At 40.6% G+C, this 13,814-nt stretch overlaps 1 protein-coding gene across 2 annotated transcripts in view; it reads right to left on the bottom strand.

The window, feature by feature from the left end:
- nfatc3a (nuclear factor of activated T cells 3a) overlaps positions 1 to 13,814 on the bottom strand; it is a 58,040-nt gene that overhangs the window by 41,374 nt on the left and 2,852 nt on the right. The gene's annotated exons all lie outside the window — the stretch shown is intronic.

Here is a 13,814-nt window from a genome sequence, read left to right as displayed (position 1 = left end):
GGTTCACCTGATTATACAGCATTCCTTCTATAAGTAATGTACTCATCCTGCTTCAGTCAAGCTTTCACCTGGTACTGCACTACAATAGGACTAAACCTGAACCGCTGCTATAATGATTTGGTAAAGAACCAGGTGCAGTTGTGCCCTGAGTTTACACTTACACTACTGAGCCCAGTTTCAGGATATTAGAGGCCAGAGTGTTGCTGGGTAGCAGGCAGTCATACAGGCATTGTTCCAAGAGGGATAACCAATGAACAGCACTACTCAGGAAACAAATTCACACAATGGTGCATGCTGTCGGCTGTCATCACAGCTAGCGCCGGCAGGCTATTTATACCAAAGGTCATCTGGCTCAGGCAGCATGTACACACACAAACACACACAACCACACACAAACAAACAGACAAAAGCTCATTGTCCGCACCGGCACTACTCTGTTAGAGGTTATTGATAAACTTCCACTGGATATGCTCTGCTGCTCCCATTGGGAATACCCCACACGTACACACACACACCTCCTATGTTTTCAGATGTGAAAATTCTATTTCACATTTCCAAATATATCTGCATCATAAATGTAGATTTAGGGCTGGCACAGGCCACAATTCAGAACTCATAATTAAATTTTGTAAAGCAAAACACACAACACACCCTACAGTGTCCAGTATAAAAATTTCCCCCACTGGCCCACTTATATATAGCCATTATGTTTTACTGGCAGCCAAAATATGAAAAACAAATTCCCACAATTTGATGGTTTGGTAATTACAGGGGCCCTATATTTCAACCTCAATCTCATGTTATGCATGACAGCATCCTGTTCACTCTCATGCACAACAGTCTGAATGACTGCCTGCCTGCTGAGAGCTGCATGCTCCTTGCGGGACTGCGCACATCTACAGACGATTGTATGACAAGGTTTGGCTGCCTGTGGGTTGGTAAAAAATGTATGGATGTTTTAATGGCCCACGGACATGGTGAGATTTCTCCTGGTGCTGCCGATGGAGAGAGGGAGAGAGAAAGAGTCAGTAGAAGAGCACTGCATGCAGCTCCGCACCGTTTTCTGTCATGACCTGCGGGTAAAATCGGGAGAATTGGCTACAAAGTTTACCCTCAGTTTGCCTTTCACACATGGAAAGAGCAGTGGGAGATTCTCTTCACAGAAGCTCTCACAACAGCAACAAATCCTACACATCTATCAAAGGAAGAGGTGGAGCAGCCGGGTACAGCAGGAAGAGGCAGAAAGTAACGTATTAATTCTGCTGCAAAGCGCCTCTCACGCAGACATTTGCGTTCACACATGCACCTCCTCTTGAGAAAATACTTAGTATATTTGGTGAGTTTAGTGCTTGTCTGAAAGAAGCTTATGTTGCTTGTCTTCAAAGATCAACACTACATTCTCAAAGATTACAGTACAGTACATTGCAAGGATGCCACCATCACTATCATTCTTGTTTTTGTTGTTTCATCATTTGTCATTCCCTAATGCAAACAAAGTATTGAATAGTCAGGCTGTCTACAAATTATGGAAAGCATCATTCAAAGAATGGGAACAATAAATCTAACGCACCCTCTCGGGGACTCAGGAACTCTGATTAGAGTTGCTTGTATAAACTGCAGATTGTGTTATTTGAATAAAGTTTAAACAAACAACTAAACCTTATAATGCATTTAATCTCTACTTAGGGAGATTTGTGCAAAAAATGCCTGCTAAAAATCCCACAGCTGATGGCATTATACAGTAATCTACAGTAAAGCTAGTTTTAGTTCAATACGGTTGCTTGCAAAAGCACACTAGCTGTTTATAAGCTGCCTGATTATAGTGCTGACCTGACATTGTAGCTGTGTTTTCTTACTGAAAACAAATCTAACAATGGATTATAAAAACAGCTGAATGTAGCACAACAACTATGGTTACTGGTGGAAAGAACGATTGTATGTTCATGCTCAACCGCAGCTGGCAACATGACTTGCTAGCCACAAGAACTTTAGTGAAGTGTCTCATAATATGGCTAATGTAAGACTGCCATGACATGACATCCTCAATGACAGTTACCTTCTTGCTATAAACACTATAATAAGCAGATTAAAATAACCTTCCACACACCACATCAGTGATATATTGGGATTGACCAGTGACTGGTCAGTCATGCCTACATAAATGTTTACTGGCCCCAGGCCACTGGACCATGGAGGGTGTCAGACCCAGCCATAATCCACTGTAAATAATAAATAGCATAAACAGTAAAAACCTGCAAACATCATGTAACACAATCCATTGTGTAATGTGCAATCTTTGGCCTATTTAGTTATGAGAAATACAACTACCAATTTACTGTGAGAGGTGAAACAAGAATCAATTAAAAAATTAATATCCTTAATAAAATAGCAAAATGCCCAAAGCAAATATAACGGTCAATGAGCATTCATAAAACATCTAGCTTATCTAAAAGCACAGGATAAAGTTGTGAAATCCTTACGCAATACTTCTCTTTATTCCTTAAATGTACCGACCTGCCTGAAAATAAGAGACACTTGTGTTACATTGCAAACTGTGTAAATATTTAATATTTTAAACATTTAGAAATATTTAACATGCCTGTCTTTGTTCTTTTATCAAACCCATATAAACACACCATAATCTTGTAATAACTTAATAGTTTGCTTGCACCTGCATGAAATACTAGCCAAAACTAATATGACAGCGTTGTCAAATTAGTCATTGAGACTAGTGTTGAGGAAGTTTATGAAAAAAAGGGGGTTTGGGGATATGTTTCTGCCCTCCCTCTCTATCCAAGAGCAGCAACAGGGGCAGTAGCAGCGGGCTCTTTATTTATAGCTGTTTGGCTTTGCACTGGCCCTGCCTGCCTGTCACAAGACTCAGCGGTAGATCCTCTGACGACAGCATTTGACTGACTGACAGGGAGCAAGAGAAGGACAACAGAGTGGAGAGGAAGAGACAGAGGCTGTGAAGATTATAAAATATTATGTTTCTGCTCACTCACTGAATAAGGAAATAGAGAAACATAACGAGAGGAGAGGAAGAGAGAAATAGTGAAAAGGAAACCGAGGAAAGGGAGGTAAAGACTGACACACATACACTAACAACTAAGTGAGGGAGATATACAGAAACATCACCCATGTCCTATGGACTGACAACACTACCATGCTCACAGAGAACAGAAACATCACCTGTGATATAGTAAAAACATGTGTGTCATTGCAAAATGATCTGAAGATGAATCAGCAAATCCACGTCTTTCCTTCTTCCTCTATTAACTAATGAAAAACAAAAAAATGTTTGTTTCAATTTACCTAAAAGCAAGAACAGGAGGCCAGTTGAGACCAACTGCCTTCATCTCTCCTCACGTGTCTGCATGACGAGTTGTTTTTGCCATACACCCCGAGAGAGGACAGATATTAAAGTACAATATTCAGAAAGAGGCCCAGCCAGGTGATCTTGTGTGCACAATAATACAAGCAGTAATAGAGTTGAAAGTAAAACAGTTTATTATATTATAATGTCGATGGCAGCATGATTCATATTCAAATGCAGAAAATAAATGAAGTAATACTGTATTTAAACCAAATTTTGAAAAACTCAATAGACTAGCAACTCTAGCCCCTAGCATGACACATGATCAACAGAGAATCAGAAGCGAGTAGCTATTAGCTTAAAAGAACAACATTAGCCCCAAACAACGTTCATTGTAATGCTGATGCCTGCTAAAAGTATTAGTGTTCTGACTTATTGTCCATGTAACATCAGCATGAATGAAAATCCGGCTTTATGCTTTAAAAACCATAAGTCTGCTCCTTAGCTGTAACTTATTTCATGACACCTCTCAAACACAAAATAGTCCTTCATTAGCCTATTTCCATCAGAGGGAACGAGTTGATATTCGCTACGCATTTTTAGCAACATCCATAAATTAACCACTGGTTACATCCAAAAATCCTCACCAACATGCGATAAGTATGTTAAAATAATATGTGAGATGGTTAAGTATGTCTGCAAACCTCAGTATGAAACCAAAAAACACTGATAAAAGCTACCTTTGGGTTCCTGTAATGAATCCCAGGTACCAATACTGTTATCAGGTCAAGTGTCAACGATACTCAACCTCAATCATGGATCGTGATTGTGTGTTATAAAGGTCCTGATATGGTTATTTTAGAGAATCACCCTCTCTTGCTCAGTTCTGTAAAATCTTTAGACTAATTTTTTAAAGTCCATCAGCTTTTTTACTTTGTTTTACCCATTATAGCACGTTATGGTGAGAGTTAAGTGGCAGTCTTGCATAGATGAGGGTCAGACAGGGGACGACCATGTTACCTGGCCAACAGCCCTCTCCTTGCCCTGAGATAAGATTAGCCTGCCACCTAAAACCCTCCAGTGTGGGGAAAGGGGTGGGTGGTGGGAAACCCCCCTGTCAGAGCCAAACAACAGTCATCTTAGGAAAGGAAGCAGGAAAGAGGAGAGGAGAGGAGAGGAGAGGAGAGGAGAGGAGAGGAGAGGAGAGGAGAGGAGAGGAGAGGAGAGGAGAGGAGAGGAGAGGAGAGGGGAGGGGAGGAGAGGAGATGTTTTATCAAAGGCCTCTGTTGCAAATCCCCTGTACTGTTTCTGACAGTCAAGTGTCTCAGACACTCCTTAAGTGTCCATACATCAGACAGCCAATCCGGTTAAATAAAGATCTCTAAGAGGCTTTGCTGTACCTAAGCTAATAATAGGTCCGCCTCGCTGGGAGATGTTATGGTAAAGTGTGGATGGTTGGATGTTGGTGACACAACAGGCACCAGTGTGTTCTCAAGGAAACCACAGGGACGGCCTGCCCACTGATGATGGTGGCATTTACTTTGGCTCCTCGACACAAAGCGTGACAGGCTTCTGGCTGACCGTCACACAGCCTGGGGATTCTCCCTTGAGGGATAATCCACATACACTGTGTTCCTCCCTCCTCGTACTCTCACTGCACACAAAGTGTGTCAGGGTCCTGTGACCGAGTCTGACACACAGGCCACACATTTGGAGAAAACCTAGTTTATTATTAAGGGAGGGAAGAATGTTTCTCTCCCACAGAGGATGACAGAGGTTCCTGCTGTGCACACACAATCTTTCTATCCACCTCTCATTGTGTGAATACAGTATGTTCGTGGGTAGGGGTGTACAACTGTGGGTGGTAAATTAATTTGTGTATATTCCTGTGTGCCTGTTGCAGTTAGCCTGACGTTGTCATACTCATGATTCTAGTCAGAACATGAGTCTGAGACCGCTTTATTGGGCTGTGATTATGGGGCGTGTTTCAACCGCACCAGGAAAAAAATGCCTCTTTGCTCAATTGGATAGACCTACAACCAATCAGAGCAACGTAGAATGTGACGTATGAATCCCGTAGGAAGGATGGCAGAAACATCTTTTTGATCTACAAATGCCTTGATCGCGTTTCTCTGTTCCTCTTTCAAAATGAATGCGCTGTTGATGTCTCCTAAAACAGACTCAATGGCAGCATCTACACATCTCAGCTCTCCAGCGGCAGGCATGTTGGTGGAAAACAAAGTCAACCCAAGCGCTCTTTGATGACGTAGTTGATTACGTAACTGTTGATCATCTGTCCATCATCGTATAAAGCCCGCCCTGACAATTTGATTGGTCCGAACAGCTTCTGTTCGGAGATAATTTCTCGCCAACGGAGCGACTCCAGACCAAACTTCCCGGCCAAAAAATGTTGTGGGCGGGGCTAAGTTTGTCTAGCACCCAGGCTATGTTGCAGTGCCTATCTATGTGTCTTTTTGCTCATGCCGTGTGGGTATATGGGACTGAGCCTTTGTGTGTGACAGTGTTCACGCATGTGTTTGCGTGTGTGTGTATGTATGTGCACTTTAATTCATATTAATGTCTAATGTTACCCACTTGCCCCAACACCATGTGGTGCTGAGGCAAGATGGTAACCTAAACCCAGGTTACCTTTGTGGTGGGCAACCAAGTTGATTGGAAGAGGCTCTGCTTACATCCCCTACAGAAGGCTTTGTGTTTAGCCCAGTCTCCTCTTTCAGCTCTGCTAAAGAGCGACTGACCAACAGATCACAGCAACACTGTTCCAAAACAGCATATACTGTAAACCTCATGGGATAATTGGCATATTACTCAGTAAATAATCAATTTAACATATTTTTAAAAAAGTAAAGTTGCTATTTTTTTTCTGCACTCTGTAAAACAGGTGAAAAAGCTAAAGGTTTACAACAAATGAAAGAAACAATTTTATGGTTCTTGGACTGTCCGTCATCCTTTTCAAAGAAGATAAGCTTCTTTTTCAATTAGTCCCAATTGACCTGTTGCATGTAATCATGTTTATTCACTTAAAGATGCACCAAATCCTCCCTTTTCTTTGCTGAACCCAATTCTTCAACGCATGGTCTCTGCCATTACAGATTACCAATTGGACACCAGTGTTAAGAATGACACGGTTAATTGTTTTTTGGTAAAATAACAACCACATTGTTGCTTTACTAAAAACTAAGTGATGATTCTCTCTGAATTAATGAACTGAGTAAAAACCAAGTTTTATCATGGCATTGATGAAGAGGGCAATTAAGTTATTGAGATCAAACAGGTATTTCAAATCCTTTTTCAAATGAAAACATTTATATGTTTGGGCTCTTATGGATATTTGCAGCTATTCCCAGCAGAGCTCAAATAAGCAAATTTAAATCCTCCCCCCATGGGTTTTCCAAGACATCTGTGCCTTGCTGGATGCCTACATTTCTAAACACAGTGCTTGTGACGCACATGCACACACACATTGAAAGGGTTGGCCTACACCTGTGGCTCTAGACCTTGCTCACTGGGTTTGAGCCAGACTGGTGATTCCTGTAAGTGGAGGTGGTTTAATGCACACATAAAATTCAGTGAGAGTGAGAGAAAAAAAAAAAAAATGTCAGCAAGAATAGGTCACGCTACAATTATCTTGAGTCCTGTACTACACAGCAAATATACTAAAATCCTGACGTATGGTTCTTGGTTTAATCTGGCATCTGCAGAGCCCTGTTAGTGTCTTATCCTGTAATGTTATGTTGGGGATACATCAAGAAGCCTTCCTGTGCCGTCACAGCAGATTCACCCTCCAGCAGAGGCTTAACCAATGGCAGCCTAAGTCAAACTTAACATATGCCAGCAGCTAAATTAAGCTCCTAATTAACAATCTCATGCCGAGATAACATTATGGGCTGAACATACAGTGCCAAGTAACCACCTCAGCTAAATACACACCAATGCACAATGATCCCTTTCAAACACATCACTAATTGCCTTTAGGATCATTACAAACATTGGAGAGATCTCAGGTGAGATTCATATCTATATTTCAATCATAATAAAAACAATATGTATTTTACTGATATTTATTAAAAAAGGTATACACAAATTTTAATAGCAACCATTAACAATAAACAGCAGTATAGTGGTAATAAATTACGCAATATAAAATTAACACCAACAGCAGCTTTAATCTTGTGTGAATGTACAAGATAAGACATTCCCTCAAATTATTTGTGTGAAAATAAAATAAAAAATGTGGCTTCCTGTGAAGTTCAGTTTTGAATAATGGTCGCTAATAGCATTTTAACATGTATACACTGACATATCTGACAACTGGTGGCCGCATCTGCATGCTGCAACTTCCTCCCTTAACTTGGCTTTTCCCAATATTGTGGTCTCTTGTGTGCATGTAAGTACACAATTTGCTAGACGATTAATGTATATTATGTTTTGGTAGAGCTGCAGTGCATTAGAAGATTGGCCTCCAAGGCCAACACAAACGGCATGACAGCCAGTAATAACCCAGAGCAGATAACATCAGAGGCGACTGCTAGCAGGGGTGACATTTAAACAATCTGTCAGGGGTGACTGTGCATGTGCCTGAAAAAGCCAACTCAGATAGAGAGAGAGAGAGAGAGAGACAGAGAGAAAGAGAGAGAGAGAGAGGAGTATACTCAGTAAAACCAGAAGACAAAACAAACAGTGTCAATAAATGTGTACCAATCATCAGTTGCTGTGCTCTAGTTAAAGATCTCTGTGACTGGTACAGGCGGCTATGAACCTCCACCAGGTGAGTTGGAGGGAGCAACTTAAAGGGATAGTTCACAGAATAATGAAAATGCATTTATTATCTACTCACCACAATGCCGATGGAGGGGTGGGTGAAGTATTTCAGTCCACAAAACACTTTAGCAGTCTCAGGGATAAACAGTGTTGCAGCCAAATTCAATACAATTGAAGTAACAGGCGATACATTTTTCAATCGTGAAAAAACAACAGAAAGAAAACATAACATGGCTACATACTGCTTGTGTTCTGTCATCCAAGTGTCTGCAGCCCCGGCATTCAAATTCGACTCAAAACTGTGTCATTTACACCATGTTTTAAGCCTAAAAGTCCTGTGATATATCCTCGCGGGGTGTGCGTTACCATTGCTACATCCGCTAGCGTCGCTACTTCTGGTTGCAGACTTCAAGGCTTAAAACTAAGTGTAAATGACGCAGTTTCGAGTCAAATATGGAGGCATGTTGTGTTTTTTTTCTGTTGTTTTTCTGTTGTTTTATTACGTCTAAATAACGGATCCCCAGTTCCTTCAATTGTACTGGATTTGGCTGCAAAACTGTTAACCCATGAGAATCCAAAAGTGTTGAGTGGACTCAAACACTTTCACTCCCCCTCCATCTGCATAGTGGTGAGTAGTTCATGAGTGAATTTACATTTTTCTGTGTACTATCCCTTTAATGCACTGTAATCTTTGGCTTTTATTAAATAGAATCTGTAAATTATGCTGTCATTTCATATCCATTGTTAGTGTAGTCAGCGTCCATTAGCCTAAAAGGAATAACTTGGCTTGTTCACAGATTTACATTAATGTTGCCGTCACCCTGAATGTTCCGCTGAATGCTGAACATGAATCTGGCAGCTCAGTAAAGCATTCTCGATGCTTGAAATGGCGCCCAAAGTCTGAAACCCTCCCTTGATGTATTTTTCACAGGTCTACAAGTCTACACATGTTTAACAAGATGACTAGTAAGTATCTTAACCTTACACACACAATGTATGCTCTTCTCTTCTGAGCAATATGTGCAGGAAGTGATGAGCAGTTATGATTATAGTATGGTGAAATCCTCTGTCCACAATTAGTGTGTAATGTCCTTTTTTGCCAAGCTGCCAAAGTCCACATGGTCTACATTCCAACTATGACCCGGGTAGTAAGGTCCACTCAACCACATGGGCCCCAATGGGAGTGTGTACCATCAACCGATTGAAAGTCTAAGTGGTGACTAGTGAATTGTTCTTTGTTGTTAACTTAATTTAAACATTTTCCTGTTCATCCCATCTAAATACTATCATTGTTCACCTCCAATAACGTTCTCCGCTACAATCACTGCTTCTCCGTAACTCATTCAAGAATATAACAACCGATCTTTGGAGGGAGTGGGACAAGAAAAACTGCACGGGGAAGACGTGCCAATACCGAGCATTAGCCGGACTGAAGAATAGCTTTGACGGGTGACCTATAATAAAACGGGATTCAAACCAGCCTAATCCCCTTATAGCAAGCTGCGCCTCGTAGTAAAAATGGGACCACAGAGAAGAAACAAAAAAGTGGAACTAGATGCAGGAGTTCGACAGCTTTCTCTCGGGTGTAATGCAGACTCTGACATGTTGATACAGCGCAGCCAGCGGTAGCTTCAGTTACACTAAATTTAAACTAGACAGATGCCACACATAGTTACTCATGCCTCGCCCCAGGAAACAAACGTCTCATTCATCACAGTAGGGGCTGGGACCCCTTCAGTTCAGCAAGGTTAAGGGGCACCCACATGGTGATCTCGCCGCACATGTGGACCTCATGCATGACTGTCGGACCTTTGGCACATTTTCACAGAAACGTCACGACTTGTAGGTGCACAAGTTTCTCACACATACATCCGTTCATCTGACACTAAAAGTTAAAGTCCAGAAACTTGCTTGTCTGACTGTCAAACACTACAAAGACCTTTACCCTAAAATTAACTAAAGATTTGTTCTAATCATTTCATTTATTTCCTTTTTGTCCGTTTTGGAAATTGTTGTTAAGTTTGTTATGGTAATACTGCTTATACATATCAACAGTTATCCATAAAAATATATATAAAGAAAAGAATACCAAGGCCAACTGGATAACAGCAAAGTTTAAGTCTAATGCAGAACGCACAGCATAAAATACTATCAACAATATTCAATATTGTTCATACAGTTCAACCTAAAACTGGACATCTCTTTTATCCAATAGTCCGTGTGTGTTGTTAAAGTAAAAAAGGTTATATCTTTTGCTGTCATTGTAGTGACAGATATTATTTCGGACAGAATGTAAAACAGCCTTTACTCCAACAACAGCTGTCTTCTAAGATGCTGCTCACAACCCTCAACCTTTAAGTCTAGACAAACATACACACACACACACATGTGCACTCAAAACACACCTGGCTTGAGTCTGGGAGTGCCAACACACTCACCTGGCGATGTGGCACACAGCATTCTTCCACTCCTCTCCTCGTTACGATCGTGAAAGTGCTCCAGCAGTACAAAGTCAGAGGCTGCAGACGTGCTGGGGCTAGAGGGATTCTCCTGCCCTAAGTACCGACGAGTCACTAGAACCTGCCGTCTGCCCTCTGCCACTCTCTTTGGGAGCTCAAAATAGTCCAGCATGAGAGCGATGTAATTTCATTCTTTCAGTCTTTCCCACGACAAGGACTGAGAGGATGGCGCTCTTGCTTCGAATAACCACAGCAATGACAACACAGGGACAAGGGCAAAATGGCTTTCTCCACCAAGCAGCTCTCAGTTTAATCACTTCATTATAATAGAAACAAAATGTGCCTTGACATATCCTCATATTTAAGCAGGACAAAGTTGCAGGTAACTTAGCAGAACAAAATCAAACCTGACAAGGAACTTAGTGGTTGTGGTGACTGCTGGCATCTGGAGATTTCATTAGCCTACATCAGTCTTTCTGATGTCACTGATGGTCTCTTTCATATCCTGAGAAAGCAGCGAGAGAGGAAAGAAGCCTCCGCCGTCCTGTTGGCTGGTCTACAACGCTCACTGCTGCTGTTACAAAAAAACTTCTTTTGATATGGGAGATTAAAAAAAAAAAGTCAAAGTATATGGGATATGAAGAAAAATGAAAAGTCTTGATAAGGTGAATAGGTGAAACTAAATGTTGTTCCCGTTTCCCTCACCAGCTGCTTGAGAGCGGTGTGCTCCCCTCTCCTTTTATTCCACCCTGCCATCTGAACCCCACATGGCATGTCTGGGCAGAGAGCCAGCAACCTCCACTATGGATCCACTACTCCGCCACCCATAAAGGGCACTTCTGCCCCCCTCCTGCCTCAAACCACCTCTAAAGTCCAATGAGGCCACTGCTCGTGACCTGCATAGCCCTATACTCACCAATACCTATTTCTACCACTCACACAGCCACTTAACAATAGACACTGTGACCCAAAATACACTGTACTACAATGTGGGTAAATGGTACATCAAGGACTCAGCTGGCGTACAAGTTGTAACACACTGTAAGATGATGTTATTTTCGCTTATGAAACTAGACTCAAAACATTGAAGGGAAATATGTTCTATAATTAGTATGTGCGACTAGGCTTACCCTGTTTGATACTATATATGAAAGCAAGTTTGAGGACACACTCACACACATATACTGCCACTTTCAGAGTTGTTTGTTTCACAATTAGCTGGGTTAGCTGGGGCTGTAGTTACTCAAAACCAGACTTACATCTTAACACCTGATTTCCCTGCATATGTAAATCTATGGTGGGCCACTAACATGTTTTTTTTGATAATGACAAATTAAAAAAGGATCACTGAGCTCAATCATCTGAGAACAAATAATTGAAAAGAAAGTATGTAGCTGATTTTCATGTGGAATCTCCTCCTTTCTTCTCACAGGGAATATTTTATGGATGTTTAACTTGACATTTAACTCTAAACAATGACAAGAGTCCAAAAAAGACTTTCCACTTTGAAGGTTATACATTTTAAAGATTTCACCTCAAGATTTTAATTAGGAACCCCAATAAAAGAGTTTTTTCAAGGGTCACATCACACGAATTTTGAGTATTAAATAATTTTCAAATCATGGAGGAAACAATCTGCATAGAGTTTGACATATCTGTATTAAATGTCTGACCCCACCAGGGCACAGTGAGAAAAGAGTATTGGATGGATTTTTTTACTAATAATTTATTAAATCTAACCATTTTACAAAAACTAAATGTCTGTGAACAAAGGTCAAAGGCATAAAAAAAATGTGTGCCTCATTTTGCTGTTACTCTGCACACCTCATATAGCCAGAAGGAGAATCAGTTGACTTTCATTGTTTCATTTCTTCTCCCCGCCCTGATGATCTTCTTCAGGCCTTTCTGCCATAGAAAGGCTTACGTGCTGCACCTAAGTGTTTTTGCAGAGTGCCTTAAGCTCAAAGAATTCAAAAAAGCCTTTAGGCGACATATCAGGGCAAAGACGAGTCTTGTTCTCATACGGAAAGTACCAGTAAGCTGCCAACAGGAATCAACAATCAGTGTTTACATAAATGTTTGCGTGGCTGATGAGTTGCTCATTACCATTGTCAATCACTGATGTGACATAATGATGTTGGGACCTCATCAGTGAATGTAATGATGGGGTGACTTCACAGTTACAATACAGATTGTTGCTTTGTGAGTTTGTAAACAGAATACGTTTCCCCCTTTGGATTCATTTTTGTAACTAGGCAATGCAATGTCAGTAGTGTAAAAAAAAAATTCTTACCATAACTTAACTTGTCCACATTCCAACATTATACATTTTCCCACCACTACCTTCCCCTTTTTAGATGGAAATAAGTCTCACTGCTCCTCTTATGATTGGTCATACTAGTACTACATGCTAATCTGTGGGCTGTTTCAAGCAAGTCTCACACTTTTGAATCATCAAATTATCAGCAGTATTTTACAGCACATAACTCAGTAGCTGCCACATCCACAGCACAAATCCAAGCCATCAATCAATGGCTTGGACACTTATCTGAACTATTTAGTTCAATATCGGAAACCATTTCCTGGATCTACACCACATGTTTCGATTTAGGAATACAACTAAGTAAACTGTTAATGAGGTCATTCCCCTTTCTAAGAGAAAACTATTCCAAGAGGAGGTTTTTAATAAGCATCATTACTAATGTAAGATTTGCCAGTTTAGTTAATTTACAAAGCCTTTGTTGAATATTGAATTTAGCCATGCAATGTTTTCAGTGAAATATGAATGACAATATCTCATTTTCTAGGTAAGCTAATCCACAGAAGGGAATCAGGGGAAAACCCTGAAATCAATGTTCAATGACTTTAAATCGAACAATGGCTTAATTCACCTCGAAGAAGGGACTGTTTCATAGCAATAAAACACATGAAGACACACAGAGATACAAACGGACAAAGAAAAAAACAAAACGAGAGATAGGGTGTTGTTGTGTACCAGACCATTATAGAGACTTCAATCACATTCACATGTGTAAGAAGTCCAACATCCACAACTCAACTCCACTAAAGAGTAAGATGAAAAGGAGGATGCCACATGCATACGTAAGAGCACTGTATTTGGTAAGGCAAGAACATTATCTAAAATATTATAACTTTTTGTAATATAGAAAACTTGTGGTTTTTGTCGTGGTTCTGGGAGTTTTTACCTCTCCTGCTCATGATATTTAAATATAACATCTACATTCATATTCAAATGA

This window comes from Limanda limanda, chromosome 3 (assembly GCF_963576545.1).
Source record: "Limanda limanda chromosome 3, fLimLim1.1, whole genome shotgun sequence".
NCBI classification, from domain to species: Eukaryota; Metazoa; Chordata; class Actinopteri; order Pleuronectiformes; family Pleuronectidae; genus Limanda; species Limanda limanda.
The sequence above is the reverse complement of the archived record's forward strand: the minus strand, read 5'-3'. Positions and strand labels throughout refer to the sequence as shown.